This window comes from Lepisosteus platostomus, chromosome 13 (genome assembly GCF_059453375.1).
Source record: "Lepisosteus platostomus isolate fLepPlt1 chromosome 13, fLepPlt1.hap1, whole genome shotgun sequence".
NCBI lineage: Eukaryota > Metazoa > Chordata > Actinopteri > Semionotiformes > Lepisosteidae > Lepisosteus > Lepisosteus platostomus.
In genome coordinates this window covers 3,678,774-3,694,077 of record NC_142623.1, presented here as the reverse complement: position 1 = coordinate 3,694,077, position 15,304 = coordinate 3,678,774, and the positions used below count along the sequence as shown (strand labels likewise).

Here is a 15,304-nt window from a genome sequence, read left to right as displayed (position 1 = left end):
GCAATGATGCTCCTGCTGTACAAAGCAGTCATTTGCTCGTACTGTGTTGAGGAATGTTTGAAGGAAGGAGCCTTGAGATGAAATGCCCGAGCTCAGAAAGAGAGGGCAGTTGTATAATACAGTTCCTGTAGGGGGCAATAGTTTTATTTCAGTTTGCTGCGGAGAAACATCATACTGTAACAATTACAGACTCCAGATTAAGGTCAAGTTCGGGAAAAGAGTCCTCTGGGGTTTTGTACCAACCAGGCTGTGAATAAAAGCCATTTACAAGCCAATAAATAAATGTTTTATGAGTTTTTTTCCAACTTAATTTTATCCTTTTTTTCTCTTTCTAATTAACCTGCTGGTAGTTCAGAATCTGACTAATGTTGTGGCATCTAGGAACCCCCTATCATGTGACCATATACATCTTTAAAGAGAAAGTCTAAGGAGGAAGTTTATTAACCATGTAATTGAGATCTGCACATGTACAGGTGACTTATTTTGACTTTTTTTTTTATTCTGCAACAGATCAGACTGAGCTCCTGGCAGGGTGGGCCCAGCCTGTGTCTCCCCGCGAAGGTGTTAGGAGTGGCGGGAGTCTGCGGACCACCCTGAAGCACGCTGCGTATTGATCGCGGGCTTGGCGCCTCGCAGAGCTGCCAGCGGGAGGTCTGACAGCCGCCATCTGATGACGGCGGCGAGGTTAGTCTCCCCCTCACCTTCCATTACCAGTGCAGTTAATAGAACATGAGCTGCAGTCATGTTTTCATCCAGCCCTGAATCAGGTCAGCGAGCTTTACGCAGACGAACACTCATTACTCCAGCCAGTCGTAGGAAGCGTGCATCGGGGATGAGGACATGCGCTATGGATTAAACAGTCCCTGATATTCATTACACAGAAAATTACCTTTCCGTATAACAGCAGCACAGCACAGTGCTGTGTGCATTGGTTACTCGTAATATAATCTTTTTGAAGTTTTACCGCAGTACAGTACTTTTGCAACTCTCCCATTCACTGCCGTATCACCATGCCTATGCATCTGCTGTGTTTCCCCTGGGTGGTTTTACATGGTCTGTATTGTGGTCTGTTGTCTGTCCTTGCTCTGTGCTTGGGTTAGTATTAGTGTGCTGCAGTGCACAGGAATCTTCCACGCAGCAGCGGGAGCAGACTCATTTGCAGGGGGAAAGAGTGACTCTTTCTCAGGATGTTTAAAACCTTTGCACTTCCAATCCTGGCACACCTCAGGGAATGCATTCAAATTACTTTTCGAAAGTCTTTCGAAAGGAGCAACAGAGGTGTTCTCTCGGGAAGAGAGAGCTGCGTTCGGCCGAGCTTCAGAGCTGCCTTCCCTGCTGTCTGAGCGAGCGCCTTGCCGCCATTCCCCTTCATGAGCGAAGCTTTCTGTACATGCCAGTTTGGTTAGGGATGTGGGGCGGAGGAGTGTAGGCCAATTTTGGTGCACCGAAAAATATGTCTGCTACTGGAATAGTCGAGAAAGCTGTCCCTTGACAGACACCACAGCCGTGCCAGGACACGGAAGATCTGTGCACACATTGCCTGATGAAGGCTTGCAGTCGACTGAGATCACCCCCCTCCCACTGCAGGCAGCACTGAGCCCCCCCGTGCGCTGGCCTGGGCCTGCGGCCAGCCTGCCCCCAGCCTGCCCCCAGCCATCTTAGTGCACTCGGGACCGGCTCTCACTTCGTCAATAATTAAAGGGAGCAGAAGTGACAGACGGAGGAAAGGCACGTTTAAAAATTTAGCTTTGCAGGAGAGGGAAAGGAATAGTTTGTGGAGATGAACTCTTCCACAAGCTAAAGGGGCTTTTAAAAAGTCAAAATGGAAGGACCTTTTTTATTCGCATGAGTACTCATAACTCATAACTCATAGACGTGCGTATTGAACCGGTTTGATATCTTCAATAAGACGCGTTACACTTAAAACAACCCTGTTCCTTTCGTAATATTATTCATCTCTATCAGTAGTATATGTTATGTACAGAAAGACACCAGAAGAACGTCGTCATGACAATGACGTTGACATCGTTTTCCTGGGGGATGTCGCCGTTGTCACTTGCCACAATGTCAGCCGTCCTGTCCTAGCTAGCCAATAAGCCTATTGCTGAAAACAAGGAACATGGTTACTAAATAACACACAGCATCACCTTCTGTGCGCTGCCAGTGACCAGTGATGATTTTACATGTGCTGAGCTCATCCATCAATTCTGGAATACAAAATGATGTCATGGAAATAAGAATCCCTATGGACATACAGTATAGAAAATTTACAGCATTACGTTGTGTACAAGAACATGTCAAAGAGGAAAATGCAATTAAGCCCTGTGGTTTTTCTTGCTGGCTTTGGAGCTGGCAAGTGTAAGGGCCAGCATGTGTACTTTCTGTTTCTGTTTCTTTGTTGCGCTGGGAGATTACTACCACTTAATCAAGATGCTAAACACAACAGTAAAATAAATTGGCAGAAGTGTTCCGTGCTGCAGCTGAAAATTGTGTTAGTTCATTGGTTTCATTAGAGAAGAATCTTTGAATTGTCTGCATCTGTTTTTATGCAATTATAGACTGTCAGGGAGGTGAGCTGAACTGCCCACGTCCCCTTTTAACTGTCTTGCTGCAGTTTGACTACTGAGGAGTTATCTCCTGCGGTAACGCCAAGCTATGGAACGAGCTGCCCTGTCTATGTGCAGAGGTTTAATGTTCATTTTGCAATTGAAGCGAGCACTGCAATCAACAAGTGTTACATAATGCCTTTTTAACTATTTCAGCTGCTAAATTGAAATACAAAACCTAATTAAAAAAATGAGAAGCCGATCTAAAGGCGCTGTGAAAAACTGGCTGAGTTTATCTCCTGTGAGCATTTTGAATGAGAAAATTCCTGTTTCAGTGTTTGTTGTTTTCTGAATTGTGGTGGCCAGCTATTTCACCTGTGTTTTTTGTTTTAACCTGGTAGTGTTTTCCTGGAAGCTTTAACCAGAAAGCAAAGGACCAATTTATTTAGCCTGTATAGAAGGGCACAGAAGTTCATTTCAGCTTGAGAGCAGGATCAGATTTAATCCATCACTCTGGGCCCATTCTATCTGTGCCAAGCGTTTCACTTCACATCTGACTGCTGGAGAATTTAAATGGGAGAAGCTAACCTGATTAGGGAGTGATTCTCACCTTGAATGGGTGACATTAGAACAGGGGCAAAAGAGATAAGAGACCAAATATCATCAGATTGTTGTCATTGCCAGGTTTTTCCCATGTGGATTTAGAGCTGTACTCTAGGATTTAGAGCCTCACAGAAAAGGTCCCAAACTGATAGGTTTGTGCCATTAAACACTACTGTTTTATTATTATGTATTATCCTCGAAGAATTATAAAGCAATCGCTCGCATCTTGTCTTGTGTAGCGTCTTTTATCCCAAAGAATAACACAGCTCTTCTCATCAAGGAGGGTGACAGGGCTGACATGCACAGGCCACACTGCATAGAACACGCCTTCCTTACTAGCATGTCATATGACAGACCCCAAACATGCACGCTGAGAGAACAGAGATCTGAAGTCTTCGGCCTAACCTGAGCAGCTGGTTATATGAAGAGAGAACGCGGCAAACTGTGGGAGGACACTTGTTTTTACATTTTTGTTAATAACAAATCAATCCTGGTCAGCTTCTTTTAGTCACATTTTGTGGTTTTCTTTTCAAAGAATGAATTTTGCCTTGTGTTATTTGGGAAGGGAAATGCAATCCAGCCTCTAAATACAGTAACCAACCAGGCTGTTTCCTTGTAATCTGCCCATCCCTCCCCCTCACATGTGATGTGATCTCACATCTCCCCTGATGTTTGTTGATCCTGCAGAGACCTCTGCAGAGCCTGTGACCCATGACCACTGGCTGGCTCTGAAAAGACAGCCTAGTTGCTGTTAGGTTACTAGTTGTGTTTTTCTTCTTCTTCTTCCTCCAAAATCTGTTGTTGTTTTTTTTTCTTTCGGAGCAAAGCAAAAGCCAAATTCGATCTTCAGAAAACTTGATGTTTAGTGAAATCAGGCGCATATTAGCCCACTGGAGGAGTGAAGGGAGCAGCTAGCATTTGCATGCTGCACAATTGTTAACTATCAGATTTCTTAAACATGAGTTTTCACTGAAGCCAAAGGCAATTTTGTCTTTGTGTGAGTGTATCTTGCATTTAGATTAGAGAGAGAGAAATGTTTGTGCTTGTCTGTACATAAAATAGAAACATAGACAGATTTCTAGACACAAGAAAATGTAAGGCAAAACCTTTTTTTTTTCACAATACAAAAAACTGAAATCTTGAGCCCTTTGGAAACTGGAATTAAAAAAAAAATGAAAACCAGCAGCAAAGAGATACATCTATGGCATTCCTATTTGCAGCTGTACACTAGCACCATTCACAAGTGATAAAGACCATTTCAGATCTGGATTTGATGTTGCTACTTTATGTCATAGTCTCCATTTAGAATCTGTCTGTTGGACTGAGGTCTTTGAAAGGGCTTGGAAAAATAGCTGAAATATCTGCTAACTTTGATACCACACTGAGGGGTCCGGGCATTGCAAAATACTCTTTTCTATTTCTAAGGTCTTCCTTTTCTATTAATTAGTCTTAATATAGATCAAAGGATCAGTACCGCCTATAATTAGCATAGAATAGGGAGTGCTTTTTAGTGAATAGAGGCCTGTATCATGTCCAGCTGAGCTAATCTTGTTGCCCGTGGCAACGGAATTCTCAGCAGATGAGTGCTTTACCCAGCATTTGTTAGAAATCAAAGGCATTTAAGACAAGACATGACTCTTCAATCTGACAAATGTCTGCTTGGGTAGAAAAAGCCTTTTTGTCTCTCTGGGGTGTTCATCTGGGGTCAGTATCAACAACAACAACATCAACAAAACACGTGCATTAATGCCTGTAAAATACGTTTATAACTGTAGCAAATGTGAGGGCGTAATCCTTTTTATATGCAGTTATATGGGGCCCATAATATAGCTGTAATATGTATCTGTAAGTTTCACAACAACAAATAACTTTCTGTGGGTTGGGAGACTTTTAACACTGTGCTACAGAGAAGCATGATTACAAACAAGAACAATATTTTAATGATATTGCTAAACACTTAAAACTGTTTGCACTGTACTGAAGCTCTGTAGTGGGAGGGGGTTCTTTTTAATACAAAATATGCATCTCTTCTTTGTGCTTAGTTTTCCTTTTACTTGTTAGATTGATCCAATGCATCATGCAGGTGGGGCTACACATTGGTAGTGGTGGAGGGGAGTCCCCATTACCTGTAAAGTGCTTTGAAGTGTAACAAAAATATTGGGTGTGACAGCCCAAATGTTGTGTTTATTTTCTTCTCTTTTCAGCAGGGAATAAAACTTTACTTGTTCTTTTGCAGCCTATGCATGCTGATGCAGCTCTCTACTTAAATTATTATGAGGTTAACCTAACCACTGAGATATTTAGTCACATAACTGCTTCTTCCCAATTAAAAGATGTAATGAGTTATATTGTTTTATTGTCACTCCAGGTACTTGATTGTTTGTACATGCTGGTTATGACATCTGCTGCCTCTCTTCTATGTCCTGTAGGAACTGATCACTGTAGAGGGCTTTCAGAGAGTACTTTCCAAGTAAAGGTTGTTCCTGAACAAAAATGGAGCACATGCAACAGGCTTATGTCATGTTTTAGAATCTCCCTGTGGTGTGTGTGCAGTCCCTCCTCTCCAAATTAATTTATACAGGCTTGTCAGCTGATCAGATGCACTGCCACTGGGGCAAGAAAGCAAGGCAGTGTGCACTCATGGTGAATAGAGTATCACCCATGTGATGAAGCCACACAAACAACAAACTTTGAATTTATTTGCCACAATACACTGAGATCGACTCGAGGCTTCTGTCTAGACAAGAGCAGCCTCAAGGTCCGAGGACAAAAACAAGGTTATTTTTTATCTTGCAATCAGCAAATACAAGAAAGCGCAACTTCATAACGAAGACCTGTTTCTGAACCCCAAGGTCTGATTACTGCTGAAGCCTATGCACTGATTTCGTGGACCTGTAATGGAGAGGATGTTTTTATTTAAGCTTCTCTGTTCAGCAGAAATATGGCATTTTTTTACAGAGAATCTGTGCTGTTTAAGGAAAAAAATAACTATCACAATTGTATTTTTTCCCTTGTTATTTACAGTGATCTCAGCCCTTAAAATCCCTTCACTTCTGTTAACTCCCAAAACTGGTGTAAAAGCTCTCTCGTTCATGCAGGGAACAAAAACACTGCAGCTCCAAATTGCTGCTGCCAGGCCCATTTAGTGCCGACGAAAGCACGTCTCCCATCCCGTTTTCTCACAATCCTCGACCAAAGCCTATTGTACCCGAATAATATGGGAGGGTCACAAGTTCGGATCGCTGTGCAAAAGAACTTATTGCAAAGAGGGAGTTGGAGAGGGAGGGTAGAAAAAAACGTATTCATGAATCCGAGGCTGGAATTTTTGTTCTCCTCTTAATTTTTTTTTTTGCTCTCTAATGGGAAAGTTCGATACCCTTCTTATTTCCCCTCCTTTAGGAGTGCAACCCCATTAGTGACCTCGCACAAGCTGGAATGTGCCTGCCGGGCTGTCCTCAATTAACAGGCAGGCTTTACTCTTTGGAATCTTTGTTACAGTGAGCAAAGAGAGAAAAAAAGGGAACCGGAATGCAGTCATGTTTTTCACATTCATCTGACATGTAAAAATGACCCATCCAAGGGGTTCTGTGTTCCAGAGTTTTGCAGGCTGTGCCAGGGCTCATTCTTTCCCAACGATTGGCCGCACTGTGTGTGATTAATCATGGTAGAGCTCCGAGCATCGGAAACAACAAAAGGAGCCAATGTCCCCTTCTATGAAAGTGGCTCAGAATTCAAGGTCCTGCCCTATTGGTAGGGGGTAATTGTTTCTTAAGACAGCACGGCCATTCAGTCATGCATACAGCTCGAGGGTTGAGCACTGTGGTTTTAAATTTCGGTTCTGAAGTAATCTGGGATTGCAGGCCAGGGAGGACGTGAAGGAGTTCAGGAATGAACTGCAGGAAGCCCCGGGGACAACAGATTATGAAAAACTTTGGTAGTTTTGAGACCTATTGCAAAATAATGAGTTATTGGTCACGGGAAGGCCAATTTAACTCTTTCGTATTTTTTTTCTCTGCCTATTCAGTTTCATCCTAAATTCCACTGTGCCCAATTCAGAAATTCGCACCTTCATAATTACGTGTTGTGCTGATTTTACCTGGTTGCACCTGTTGAGTCAATGTTTTATGATTCCAAAGGCAGATGGATAAATTACTGTTGAGAAGAGAGTCCTTCATCAGTCCCCCAGGAAGCCCAGGCTATTGAGGGTTCTGGCCTATATGGAGCTCATCTTAGGTAATATCTTTGTGGTCACGCTTGCTGTCTTCTGCCCTGGTGCCAAGTCTGTGCTGTGAGGCAGATTACCTGTGATCCATTGTCTTATCTTCTTCTCCTTGGGTACAGCCTGGAATGGCTGGCCCTGAGGTTTGCTCTATGTACTGTATCTGTTTTAAATTAAGGAATAATGTCCTCAATCAGAGGAGTATCCTGTCTTTGGCTATTGCATCAGAAATAATTAAATGTATTATCTTCTGCAGTGCGAAGACTTGGTCTCCCTGTGCATTTTAATTCTGTATGAAAAAGGAAAGACCCCTCATCTCTTGATAACCCATATTGTTAACACTGGCAGGTCTCTTAAGCTGCCTTCAATGAGCAGACTGGCCTCTACCATTTGAGCACTGTGCCAAGATAACTGGTGCTAATTTTGCCAAAAATAATAAGAATGGATGGGTGGGTGTTTGCCCATTATGGCTTCCAGCACATAGGGGCAGCAACATCCCATTGCTGTTACTGTAACATTTAGTTTTTACGGGACAGGGTTGTTAGCCTTGTGCCCAACCTCCAACACGGAGGACCTGGTGCCCGACATGGGACACAAACCCACTACCCTATTATTAACCTAACCTGCAGAACACTTGTTTTTCACTCTAACAGGACCGGTGTTCCTGTTTCAGAACCAGAGAATTGAAACTAGGAAACATGCAATTCCTTGCAATGTGATGGAGCGGCTGTGTCTCTGCGCTGTCTGGGCCAGTTTTACTGCAGCTGCGTGGCGTAGAGACCAGCGGGAGAGAGACGTTCAGGCGTTTGCATGATGTAGCGAGAGGAAGATCTGCTGTTCCTGTTCCATCGCAGCTCCCCACTAAAAGGGTCAGAACAAAGGAGAAGGGTGTCTAATCAGATAATGATTATTCAGACTAGTTTTCAGGTTTCTGTCAGACCAGGGAGAAGGTGATATTTCTGTGGGGTTAAAAGGGAGAAGAGGACTTGCTCTCCCATATGGTTTAGGGAGAAACGCAGCTCCCCAATACTTGAAGGTTCTGATCACAATGTTCACCGGTGAGACAAACCAAGTTATGGACCAGGTCAGGGTGGAAAGCTTTTTGCACCAGGGTTGGTCCAACCTCCACCCCAGTTTCTCAATTCCCTGCAGGTTGATCATCCAGGTTACCCCACATAGTGGGCAGGTACCTCAAAACAAGGGGTTCAGGTGTGTAGGTCCTCCATGCCATCCTACTAGACATTCACCACCCCCATTAAACTCGTCTCACGTTGTCGGTGCACTGAAGTAGCTGGGTGATGGAGTAGTATTACCCTTTTTTCACGTTCTGCAAATAAGTCGCGTTGTAACTGAAATAAATCCCCTTAACTGCAGCTCTTTTTTCCTGTCATCAGTCCTACTCTGCAGATAAATCATTTCAGCTGAAACATTTCAGCTCTGGAGGGCATGAAGGAAAAGTATGGATCCCTTTTCCTTCACTTAGCCCTGTATCATAAAGGCCAGGTCTGCCCTGAAGAATGCTGAAAATATCTCTTTGCCAAAGACCTCAGTTTGCTCTTCTCCTTTTACTAAAGACAGGTTTGAACCATTATGTCTAGAATTTATCTGCTTCAGAAAAAACAATTACATTTAATTTGCTTAAGTGACAAAGCTTGCTCCTTGCGTTGGGCTTGGTGAAACAAATGCTAGGTGTTCAAATGATGATGCTCAAAAGGGTTGCACTGGAGGCTCCTCCAGGAGTAATGGACTCTCTTGTGAGTAGACACGCATCGATTACATGGTGTACTGACCTGTGATGTGGGTGTTTCTGGAGGTGTCACGGATTTGGTGAATGGCTTGGAAAAAGGAAGATTTAGGGCTTAACGATGTGCTTGGATATTTCTTCATTTTGTTCCCCAAATTTGTGTGTAAAGATAATCCTCCCTTCATTCTAGATGTGAAACACTTTCCTTGTATCCTTAATACAAAGTGAAAGCGGTTAATATTATGAAATTGCTCTTCATTCAGGAAGGTGTTGCTGCTGGCTCCTCTGTCTTACTTTTCAGCAGCTCTTATTGCTGGTTATTAATATGAGAGTAGCCATTGCTAGTAGAACTTGCACCAGGTTCTCTTGGTGAGGACAGGAGCCCCCTATGTGACACAGAATCACCGGTCCAGGGTGAGAACACCACACCAGGGCCTGGTAACCAGGGGTGGGATTTGATTTTAAACAGAAAGGAGATTCGACAGTGTGATCCAGGACGGACAATTCACCGCAGCGCTCCTGTTGGCCAATGTAAAGCTCACTTCCTGTGACATCACGACGCCCCATCCTCTTCCCGGCCCGCTGGGTTTTACTGGAGCACGTCGGAGAAGCCGGTGGCTTCAAAGCCTTTCTGTCTGCCTTTTTCCCTCTCTTTCGCCACTTCTTCTTCTTCTTCTTCTTCTCGATTTCTTCAGAACCCCTTCTTGTCTAAATCTTCACGCCTTTAGCGGCCCCTTTTCATCTGCTCTTCCGGCTGTGACAGCCGCGTGCTGCTCCAGGCGGGCCCATGTGGGTCCGGCGGCTCTTCACTTCGAGCACAAACGGCCCCCGCGGAGCAGGCTGGGCAATCCTGTTACTGGAAATCCCGTGGCTGACGGGCTCAGGGCGGAGCTGGAGAAACGAAGGGCTCTTAGTGGGCATCGGAGCTCGGCACGGGCAAATCAACCTGCAGGGTTAGGAAACAGATGGGTGGAAGTGAAAATGAAATCCAGATGAAAATGGCTTTTAAAGGTCCCTCTTTGGTCAGCACAGTGTTAAAACTGGCTTGCTGTTAAAGAGGCCTGTTTAGTAGTGAATAAGCTAAGCAACGATTTGCATAACTTCCCCGGTATTATGCTAAACACCCGCTCAATAACAGTTCTTAGCCAGCTATTGAGCAGGCGCCACTGTGCTGCTCGTCACCCATTGATAGGATTATTTACAGTCCCTAATCACCACAGACAGGTGTCAACAGAGATATAACACTCCTTAAAGGACTGCGCTGCGTTCTTCGCTCGCTCTTGCCGTACAAATTCGAGTGCTCGAGAATAGCTCTGGAATAGACCCCGTGGAGCTGGCGATTTGTCGGAACGATTTTTAGATTTTGTATTTGCGTATTAGGAGATGGGATGCAAATTGCCCTCGCCTCTTCTGTGTGTCTCCACTCTCTCACTGTCTCCACTCTGACTGTGGAGGAAGGGAAAAGCTGGTTCTGCTTTATTTTCCCTGTGCTCCCCTTGGTGGGCTATACACACAGACAAGGAGGGGTTTGCTTTAAAATGGAACAGCCCTGCTAATAGTTAAAACAGTTCATTCTTGCTCCTAGCTACCATAATTAGCATAAGACCCTCTCGTGTTGTTAGCATAATCCACAGTGAAACTGGGCGAGTATGTGCTGAAAGAGCTTACTGTGGTCCTCTGTATTCGGCTCAGCTCCCTGTAGGGTTTTGACAAGGCTGTCATCATTTTAGCATCATGTTTTCAACTCTACCCCTGCAATTTGTAATGCTGTTAAACCGCTTAAATGGACAAGCATGTCTGCCTGCGGCCCTGGTTGTTCTTCTGGGACAGGGTGATCAGCCCCAGTCCTTTCTCATGGCCTGGCTGGTTAGAAGTTAGCGAGCAGCACATTTGTTTTCTTCACCATTTTTTCCCATTATTAGTAATCAATTCTTCATGAAAGAGCAGCAGAAGAGCTTCTCAGTATTGGTTAATGAAAGGAATGGACTTAAACTGGGAATATTACATACTGTAGATGGGGAAAAAGACACCTTTGGGACATTTTTAACATGGGACTCAGAGGACAGAGTTAAGTCCAAAAGACCACCACGTTTTTTTACATTAACATAGTAGAGATGATTTCCAATCTGTTGTTAACCAGGTCAAGGCTACTAAACTGAATTAACTGGTTAACCTGAATTAACCTTTTGACGTATCCGTCTCATATACAGTAATTGACAGATCTGTTTTATTACAGTTAGGTGGCAAAGCAAAGATGCACTGATCCGCTGTTGTCACCATTATGACGCATTGCACAATGAATATACGTTAAGCCAGCTGCGTCACACGCAAAGAGTTGGTGCAGTAACTCTGGAAGCCTGGCCATGAGATCTGTTACACTTCCTGACCAGGCCTTTTGTTTTTATTTCATTTAATCTTTCAAACAAAGTGACCAGAGCCTAGAATGGGGCTGGCTGTTCCAGTGTAGCCGGTTCACTTCTTAGCCTTCCTGAACACCTGCTGCCTTGATGTGAAACGTCTGAATCTTTTAATTATTCTTCTAAATAAGTATCAGCTCTGCTAGAAAGGAGAACTGGCAAAAGACATTTCTAATTCTGCTTCATATACAGTATATTAAGTCAAAGCAAGCAGCTCTGGAGACTGTTTCACTCTTTTTGGCCAGGCCCTGGCCAGCAAAAGGTCTGATGTATGGCTCTTAAAAGGAGCACTGTTCGGCTTTTTGGTGTTTTATTAGAGCAAGCGGAGGTTTCCATGAAATATGATAAATGAACTTTCATTTGTCTTAATATCAGCTGTTTAAAATTCTTCTATAATATAATATACACTGTATATAATGATTCATAGTGCCATACATTACATATGAGAGCAGCATTTTGCAGTTCGCTCGTTTTCCTTTATCAGCAGCTCTCTACACTAAATTTAAGTGCAGTTAAGATGATACAAAGTTGATTTTCCTCCATTTAATAAATTCTTAAAACCTCTACATGTAATTCATGAAATTCACCTCATATTCTAGGGATGTAAGCCAGAGATTAGGTTCTTAATAGCAAGCAGATTCTATTTTTGGCTGAGGGGTAAGATAATCCCTCTTATCATGCTTGTTGATGAAGCAGGAGTGATTTCATCCATTTAATTCTTTGTTTGTTGATATTGGTCCATTATGACTGTTAAGATCTCAGCCCTTAAAAAAAAAGCAGAGCTCTGATAGGAAGACGGTTACCCTAATATCTCTTCTACTGCGTGTTGTGTTTCTATAGCAACAGGAGAGAGCCCCAAGTCGCAGGGTTTGGATTTGTGGTGAGAATACATTTTGGTGTGATCAAGTGGCTGGCTGTGCCAGGGACCAGATGCACACTGTTCCACCCACTTGTTGTGAATTGTCAGTATGGTTGTAAAGCAGTTCAAACACACACACTATAAATAAATTTCCGTTTTTTGGATTTTTTTTTTTAATGTGTTTTTTTTTTAGGTGGCATGTTAGTTTAGCAACTGCGAATGAAACATACAAATGCTCCGAAAAAAGGGCATTTCAGAACATGGAAAAAACATGGAAAAACAAACATTTAAGTCTGCATTAGTATATTATAATAATATATGACTTTTATTACTAAACCTCAATATAATTGTTAGCAGGGATGTGTTCAAGCAAAGCTCTTAACGCTGTTTTTGTGTTCTGCTAATATATCAGTAGATTATAAAAAAATATATAAATGTATTTTTCAACCTCTGATTTAAAGTTTCATTCTTTTTTAACATTCGCACTTGGAAATTAAATCACCACTTAGAATCCTCCTATGTCCGAGCTGCGAAAGTAGTAAAATGTTACTTTTCTAAGGCCTGGTTAGTGCTAAACTCAGTTTTGGTGAATGGCTTTTTTTCTTAAATGATTTGCTGTGGTTTAAATGATAAAAGTTTTTCCCATTTATGTGGGCAGTAGTGTGAACTCAGTCCTTGCTACTTTCCATGAATGTCAGAAAGGTGGACATCCTTTCCTTCTTAAGACATGATCAGGCCATGTTTATGCTGAAAAGAAAGAAAGACATGGGTTTGAACCCCAGGGTGACAAAAACTAATTACACTTTTAAACAGTACAGGCACTTTTGTTTTTAAAAGCCCACGGGAGACAAATTCATATTGAGGTTAAGGTTGTGTAATAGTTGAAGCTGCTTCCTCAAAGCTCTCGGATTTGGGGATTGATTCCAGTCTGGTGCAGTTTCTGAGTGGAGTTTGCCTGCTCCCCTGTGTCTTCATCGGTTTTCTCTGGGTGATCTGATTTCCTTCCAACTTCCTGGGACAGGCTTCAAGTTTCTGCAACCCTTACCAGGAATAAGTGGCTCTCTTATTCAGATGACATCTTATGACAGATGAATGAAAATGTATTTATTCTTTAATGAATTATTACATGTATTTATGCAACTGCTAGTACATTTTCAAGCCCAAACTTATGGCTAAAAAGAAATTTCCAGTCTGCTGACATTATAATATCTAGTTTATCACTTTTAGTCAGTCATGTGGGCTTTCATTTCCATATGGAAAGCAGTTTAAAAAAGGCAGATAACACTGGTCTTTAAGGGTGCATATTGGATTTCAATGTTTGATAACATTAACCTTTCATTAACTCACATAAACACCTTTAGCTTCAGTTCATTCAAGCTTTAATTTACTCTCTACATAAACTGTTGCTTTAATTTTACTAGATAATTTTGTATCAGGTGATAAGAAAATATTATTCCTCAATTGAAACCCACAGCTGATCTGCAGCTCTGCAAATAGCTGTGCTTTCAGAGATTACGTGCTCTTGAACCAGTTTTGTTCTGGTTTTCAACAGAAAGAACAGGTATGTCCAGTGAGATTTCTCTGTCGCCCGGCGGAGTCGAAGTTTCTCATCTTCACGTAACGCTTCAGCAAGGCGGACTTGCTGCTTAATCCCGGCACCATTTTCTTCCATTTCAGGCTGTTCGGTGCCTGCGGAGGCCGATTGATACTGGTGAATGGTTGCCGTGGCAACTCCAGACAAGGTTTAACTGTGACCATGACAACGGCTGATGCACAGTGATCCGTGGTAACGTCAGAAGGTTTTTGGGGAGGGAGGGGTTGATGGCTGCTGCCCCCAGCCTCATTTTCCATTTCCATGCTATCTTCTGCTACAGTGCACAAGCATCCAATGGTATTTGAAGGGAGCAGGAAATAACAGAAGACTCTTGCACCTTGGAGCAAAGCTGTGTGGAAAGATGTCTCTAGGATTCACTTAGATGGGAATGCATTTTTTATATAAACCACATGGTACAGAAGCCAGAGGTTTTTTGTTTTTTTGAATGGTGCCATGACATCCAAGCACTGTCCCACAGGTCCTGGTTATCTTAATCCAAGATTATGGTCAGACTATGCGGAGAGGAGGAAATATTGCTGAGGTAATAAATATGCGATTGCTGTGATGTGAAATACTTTTGGCAGTGAGGCACCAGGAACTTTTGTCCATGCTTTGTTAATCCAACGCTGGCAAGGCCAGCTTGCGCTTTTTATATTCAGTGGTGGCAGTGTTGATCTTATTTTCTTTTGTTCTACCTTTGGTAAATCGTAAAAAGAGTTTAAAGGAATTATGGGCATGCATACTAATTAATACTACATGAGTCATTTCGTCCTTGATAGATCTCATCAGCTAAACCTGAGCGCTAACATATTTATGTTTCTAAAAATTTACACTATTTTGGGCTAGGAAAACTGATAAGTTATGAGTTTTGGGTTTCTTACCTTCTTCTTAAGGGGACACCTAAACAATTTATGTTAAAGAGTCCCCAAGCACATCTCCCATTCCACCAGTTCCTCTGATGCAGTGACACATGTGTCTATGGGAGGTGAAACATTACTGATCGACTTCTGCTTATTTTGTGTATTCTATTATTACTGTGAGATGAATTCTCGTTGAAGCCCTTTGTCGGTTTTAAAAGCTGATCTGCATGCACCTATTGTTTGGAGAATGGTGAACTGTTCATGATTTTGTGTTTTCTTGTGGAACAGCACAGAATCTAGGTCCAAAGGTTGGGACGTAGAGCTTGTCCTCATTTCGAATGTTGTGATAAGGTGCTGTCACCATACACAAAAAAGGATGTTATAGTGTTAAAAAAATTAATGGAAAGCAACATACTGTAAGTGATTCCTCGTTTCAGGGGGAATGTCATATATGCACAGGTT

General features: G+C 42.6%; 1 protein-coding gene across 1 annotated transcript in view; it reads left to right on the top strand.

Annotated features, from left to right (window-relative positions):
• Positions 1 to 585: 585 nt before the first annotated feature.
• The window catches only part of LOC148649656 (uncharacterized), a 144,059-nt gene continuing 129,340 nt past the window's right edge, over positions 586 to 15,304 (top strand). The window contains exon 1 of the mRNA XM_088602640.1: positions 586 to 684. The gene's annotated coding sequence lies outside the window, so the exon portion shown is untranslated. The remainder of the gene's footprint in view (positions 685 to 15,304) is intronic.